This window comes from Ostrea edulis, chromosome 7, assembly GCF_947568905.1.
Source record: "Ostrea edulis chromosome 7, xbOstEdul1.1, whole genome shotgun sequence".
NCBI lineage: Eukaryota > Metazoa > Mollusca > Bivalvia > Ostreida > Ostreidae > Ostrea > Ostrea edulis.
In genome coordinates, this window is record NC_079170.1 from 31,568,655 (window position 1) to 31,574,931 (window position 6,277).

Sequence of the window (6,277 nt, forward strand, 5' to 3'; positions counted from 1 at the left end):
TTAGGATGTACCAGTGTACCAAGTTTGATGTCAGTCAAGCAAAGGATTCTCAGGATATTGAGCGGACATCTTCTTATGTCCAGTTTGACCCTTGACCATAAAATCAATAGTGATCATCTAAAACTTGGATGTACCAGCGTACCAGGTTTTATGTCTGTCAAGCAAACGGGTTCTCAAGATAACGAGGAGACAATATATTCCTATGTCGAATTTGACCCTTGACCATGTGACTTAAAATAAATAGGGGTCATTTACTCCTCAGAATGTAGCCGTGTATCAAGTTTGATCTCTGTTAACCAATGGGTTATCAAGATATTGAGCAGACAGTATACTCCTATGTCCAGTTTGAACCTTGACAATGTGACCTCAAAATCAATAGCGGTCATGCACTCCTTAGGATGTACCAGTGTGCCTAGTTTAATGTCTGTCACGCAAAGGGTTCTCAAGTTATTGAGCGACAATATTATTAGTTACACAATTAGTTAGTGACCCGATACGGAAAATACATGGTGTGAAAAGAAAACACGTCTCGTCCGAGGGTGCAGGACTTTTCGGCACCAAGACGTTTCGGCACTTTATTATTAAGAAGTTCGGCACTTTATTATTAAGACGTTTCGGCACTTACTTTAAGATGTTTCGGCACCAAGGATTATTTTTTATTTGGCACCAACAATTCTTTCTTTTTTATATCATAATAATTTAGTTTTCATATGCCACAATTTAAGATATTTGAAAACATGAATGGAAACAGAGTCTTGGAGTATATATTCCATGTTGCTGGAAAACTACTCCTTGGACGGAGAAAAAATATTTCTGGCATGGTATTCTGATATATTTTTTCAATAAGTATTTGAAATATATCTCTATTTGCATTACAAAATGTTCATTGTTTAAAAAAGGGTGAAGATCCCATCCCACCCACCCCATCCCCCTCGATTCTACATGCTTGATATTTTATAGAGTCACAAATAAAAAGTAACAAGTTCTCCTCCCAGAATTGCATCGTACGTTAAATTGCAGATGATATGTACGTTACCAACTTAAATATGTAATTCTTCTATACAAATTATCTATTATAAATATTTTTTTTTACTACATCTTATAGAACCACACGTAGTGATTCTGAGCAACGTCGTATCGAATTGGAAAACCGCTATAAAACATTTCATATTCCTTATGTTATGCGTTAATTTGATATCACTGATACTGAAATAAAAAAAAAATATATATATGCTCTGGCGACACAACTTTTCATTTCGTGCATAATCAGAGTCCTAACTATATGCAGTTTAGATGTAAATGTGTAAATATATTTCAATTTCTTTTTAAAAGGTACTTAGTTTTATAGAAAATAATAATATTGTATCAAATACTATAAATAGTTGATATAGACGTCGACGTCACTAATGCACACATTAGCTGAGAAAAAGCAAACAAAAAATTCAATTTTCAGAGGAATAAGAGTTGTCCCCAGCAGCTTAATTATAGGCCAATTATAATTATAGCGTATAACTTTTTTATTTCTTAAAAATAAAAAAAAAATAATTTTAATAGTTAAGCACTCTATCTATGGAAAAAGTTAATTAATGACCCTAGCAGTTACAGAGGTGAACCCCATATTGATAGTATTAATTGTCGATGGTGATAAAAATGGATTTTGTGATCCTATGTATAAGGTGACAATTTGTATGTAGATTGTCTTTAATATGCTGAAAAGCGAAATGGCTTTATAAATCCCAATAAACAGACCTGTGTACTGTGATAGCTACAAGTTTAATCACACCAATAGACAGTTTTAGAATTATTGCAACTCCATCTCTCTCTCTCATACTCCTTTCTCTATTTTGTAGACAACTGTATCAAGTGCCAGTGGGTTGTACGACCTCGACAGGAAGCTATACAGTGTGAGCATTGTGAACGTTGGCAACACCGAACATGTAATTCAGGTACATGAAATGCACAAGTATTATGGTAAATTATAAATTAAATAAAAAAAAAAAATAATTCCTTGCGTTATATAAAGTAAGCTTGAAGCACTCAAATCCCAAGTCAAGGGTTTTTGATCGGCACCGCTCCACATAAACGTTTAAGTGGAGCGGAGCGGATCAAAAACCTTTGACTTGGGAACATGCTCAAATCTCTAAATCAAGGGTATTATTCAATGGCACTTATTTAAATATCAAGCCTTGATTTTCCGAAACAATCATGTTTTATATCAATACTAGTAAACATTTGTGCATTAATTATAATACAATTTAATTTGTTATACGTTGTGATGTGGTGAAATAATTTACATTAATGTTCTTCGAACATTTTCATTTTTGAATTTGAAAAAAAAAATATATACATTGACTGTTAATATTTAAAGGCATCTTTATTCGAATGATGAAAGCTTAATTCCTGATAATTTACAGGAATCACTAGACAACGGTATCGGGAACTGGCTAGACAACGGGAGAGTTTTGAGTGGACATGTGCTGACTGCAGCGGAACTACAGAGGTTAATTTTGAAACAAATTTCGTGATACAGATAATATTAAATTTCCCATGCCTTATCATTGGTTGAAAAATTAGTAAGATTTCTGATCCCAGAAAAAAAAAATTAATGTTAGGTTTTATCATTCAAACTTATTTTTTGATGTACATGTATATTCAAATGATAAGAACTAAAAAAAAAAAAAAAAAAAAAAAAAAAAAAAAAAAAAAATCGTGGGATAAAGAAATCCAACGTCAAAAATGACACCATGTGCTACTACATTGATACACTTTTTTTCCGTCCGTCTTGCCGCGGGCTTTCTCCATTCCACGAAAAATAAATCATATTCATTCCTTAAATCAAAACAAATTTGAATGAGGGTGATCATTGTTTAAGATTCTGACTAATTGTATGTTAAAACACAATCATATTGGCCTGGGCCCAGTTTCATAAAACTTTCCTAAGATATATCTTAAGATATGTCGTAAGATATTCTTAAGTTCTAACTTACGAATTTCCTAAGAATATCCACAACTGTTTCACGAAACGTTCATAAGAAATCTCTTTTCCTAAGATATATCTTAAATCAGTGTAATAAGTTTTTTCAGATTTTGCATGTACAATTTAAATACCGGTAGTGAATGAACAGCTTGTGTAAATTAATCATTGAAAAAGATAATTGATAGAAAACCTTATTAGATACACACTACAAGCAATTAAGTGTGACATTGGTACATAGTTTCAGAGAGAGGGGGGTGGGGGTTATCACCTGTTTCAGCCCGATATTGCAACTACATGTAGAAATTCAACATATTTCCAATAATTGACGGTCTGTCATGTGTCATTGATTTTATTCAACTCACTATCCAATTCAACGAATAAATCGAGCCACACAATCCATGCCGTGCTCGAAATGTAAACATGACGCAGTCAAAAAGAAATCCTAATATCTCAACGGCAGAAATAGATTTAACTGAGGAGGTAGAAAAAAGAAAGGAAGTGTTATTTCCAAACAGAACTCCAGCGTTACAAATTCAGCTAAAAAATACAATGGAAAGAAATTACAGCAAAGGTAAACGCAGTTAATACCTCCCAAAAAAGGACAGTTGATGAGCTAAAAAAGAAATGGAGCTGCTTAACGAGTGATACGAAAAGGAAGATAGCGTTGAATAGACGAGAACAGCGAAAAACTGGCGGTGACCCCCTACCCAGAGAAGTAGAAATCACTCTAATAGAGGACAAAATCCAAGCTATAATTGGAAACACGTGCGTTTCTGGGATTTCGGGTGGAGTTGATACTCTCGATAAGGAACTTTCAAGTTCCACTAAGCCCTCTGCATCTCCTTCAGGCATCTTGATGTAGTTAAGGATCATGTTTGAAAGTAAAGAAGAAACGTCTCTAACTATTCTGGAAACGTTGAACTTACTGATGCCGTGGAGATCAGCAGTCACCAAATGGAAATTCCCAGTGGCAGCCATGACTTGTAATGATGTTGGCAATGATTGGGACCTACGAGTGGGTCTTTTTAAATCGTTTTCCATCATTTGGCACAAGTCGATGATCAAATGAAGTGGTAGTTTAAATTTTGAAACAATCTCCATGTCGTTCATATAATCTGAAGGATTGTTTCCATCTCAGAACTGCCTTTCTCGTCTAAGTTGACGACGACACAGCAAAATAAACGCCGCCGCCATATTTAGTTTGAACTTAAGACAACTACTTACCTGTCGTAAAGTTACGAAAGAACTTATGAAAATCCTAAGATACGATACTTTTTGTGAAACGGATAAGGAATGAACTTAGGAAAAATTTATGTCTTAAGTTAGATCTTAGTCGTAAGTTAGTTTTGTGAAACTGGCCCCAAATCATTATTCAAATTCAAGCGTCTGATCAATCATATGATTAATTAATTTAGGCAGCAGCAGTTGATGAATCAGCAGAAACAGTTGCAGATGAACCTGTCAATGCCACCTTCCGCCTATCCCTGTCTGGTCTCTCGACAAATCAGGATGACAGACAAGTGGTAATTTTAAGAACTTATTTGAATTCTTGAGAAAATATTGCACCATAGTGTAAGTAACTAAATAGTATATGAATATTAATATTAATTTCAATCTCCTCAGGGAGATTCCTTTCTTGCTGACAACTCGTATGTTGTTCCTGATGTCATCCAAGAGAATCCGATTCGAGATGAGACCATTGATGACATCACTCACGCAGATGATGTGGAGCCTGTGTATGAAGTTGTGGAAAGTGGAACCAAAAGGGGAAAACGAAAACTGGCGGACAAAAGGGGTTTTGAACACACCATCAAGGTAATTCATTCCCTTTATTGATTCATGTGTTTAGATTAAAAATGGGTTGGTAAGCAGGGTTACAGAAAATATGTATATAATGATTTTAAAAAAAAATTCCGAAGTTTTGAAAGATTTCATTTTTTACTTGTAGAAGCAAAAGGGAGAGGATTCTATTTATTGGCGATGCAGCAAACAGGGAAAGGACCAGCCACTGTTATTCAACGCGGAAACAACTTCCAAGAGGGCCTCAGGAACCATGTCCACCCTGCCGAGACAGGCCTCAGGAACCATGTCCAACCTGCCGAGACAGGCCTCAGGAACCATGTCCACCCTTCCGAGACAGGTGTAGATTTGACAGTGAAGTTGAAGACTGAGGTAAATCTGTATATTTCAAATGAATGTGGAATGAATTTGTAAATTGAAAATTCATGCACAATGTATATACATATCCTTTCCATTGTTAATGAATAATCAGTTCTAGGAATTATTAATATTGACCATGTAACAATTATCTATATCTAGGCGAAAAGACCCAGAACATCTTTACACAGTCCAGCTCCACGAGTAGTAGAGGTAGCGTTGTCAACCGCGAATATTGAGGCTCCACCAGCCAGTCGGCCAAAGCCTGCCAATATGACTCGAATGGCAAACCGCGTTCGAAGAAATTTAAGGCCACAAGACCCTCAAGATTTGGATTTTCTAGTAAGCTTAAATTGATACACTAGTAGTTTAGTTTATTGAAACCTTGAGAATTATATCTCATTGCCTTTGTCAAAAAGTTTGCTAAATTACGTAAAGTTTTTCCTCTTTTGTTGTTGGAAAAAGTTGAACAAGTGTAAACGTGGAAAGCTAAACAAAATAATATTTTTTTTAATGTGCATTTATCGTAAATCAGAATAGTAAGGACATGACAGATCGAAATGGTATTCATGAAACTTTCATGTCATTGTTTATTCGTAATTCTTATTATGATATTGTTATGATGTATTGAATTATTGACAAATACCTTTTTTATTTTTCAACTTGACAACAGCTTCATGAATGGAAACATGCCATATTTCCACTCCGTTGATATGAATGCCTCTGGTCATCGCCATCTTCTACTCTATACGGATCAGCAGTTGGAGCTGTTGGCCAAGGCCAAGACGTGGTACATGGATGCCACATTCAGAGTTGTTAACCGACCATGCATGGTTACAACTATTCACCATAAAAGACTTTATTAGAAGTGGATCCCACATGAAGCAAGTGCCATTTGCATAGTGCTTCATGTCAAGCAAACGAAAGAAAGATTATTATAAGGTAATTATTGATTTCATTAATCATCTTTAGGGGCGGATCCAGTAGTTCAAGTTAGGGGGGGGGGGGGAGGGACGCAACATCAGGCGAAGCCCTCGGAAACTCCTGAATTTGAGAGATTTTGTAGGGCTTGAAATGTGTCTCCTAAATGGTTATTTTTACTATATTTCTTCCATTTTAAATGAGGTGAAATTAATAAAAGGC

The 6,277-nt window shown here is 35.3% G+C and overlaps 1 long non-coding RNA gene across 1 annotated transcript; it reads left to right on the forward strand.

Moving 5' to 3' along the window:
• The first annotated feature begins 1,584 nt into the window (after positions 1 to 1,584).
• Positions 1,585 to 4,468, forward strand: LOC125653482 (uncharacterized). The gene is made up of 3 exons (XR_007361938.2): positions 1,585 to 1,946; positions 2,415 to 2,500; positions 4,393 to 4,468. It is a non-coding gene; the product is annotated as an uncharacterized LOC125653482 (long non-coding RNA).
• The last annotated feature ends 1,809 nt before the right edge of the window (positions 4,469 to 6,277 follow it).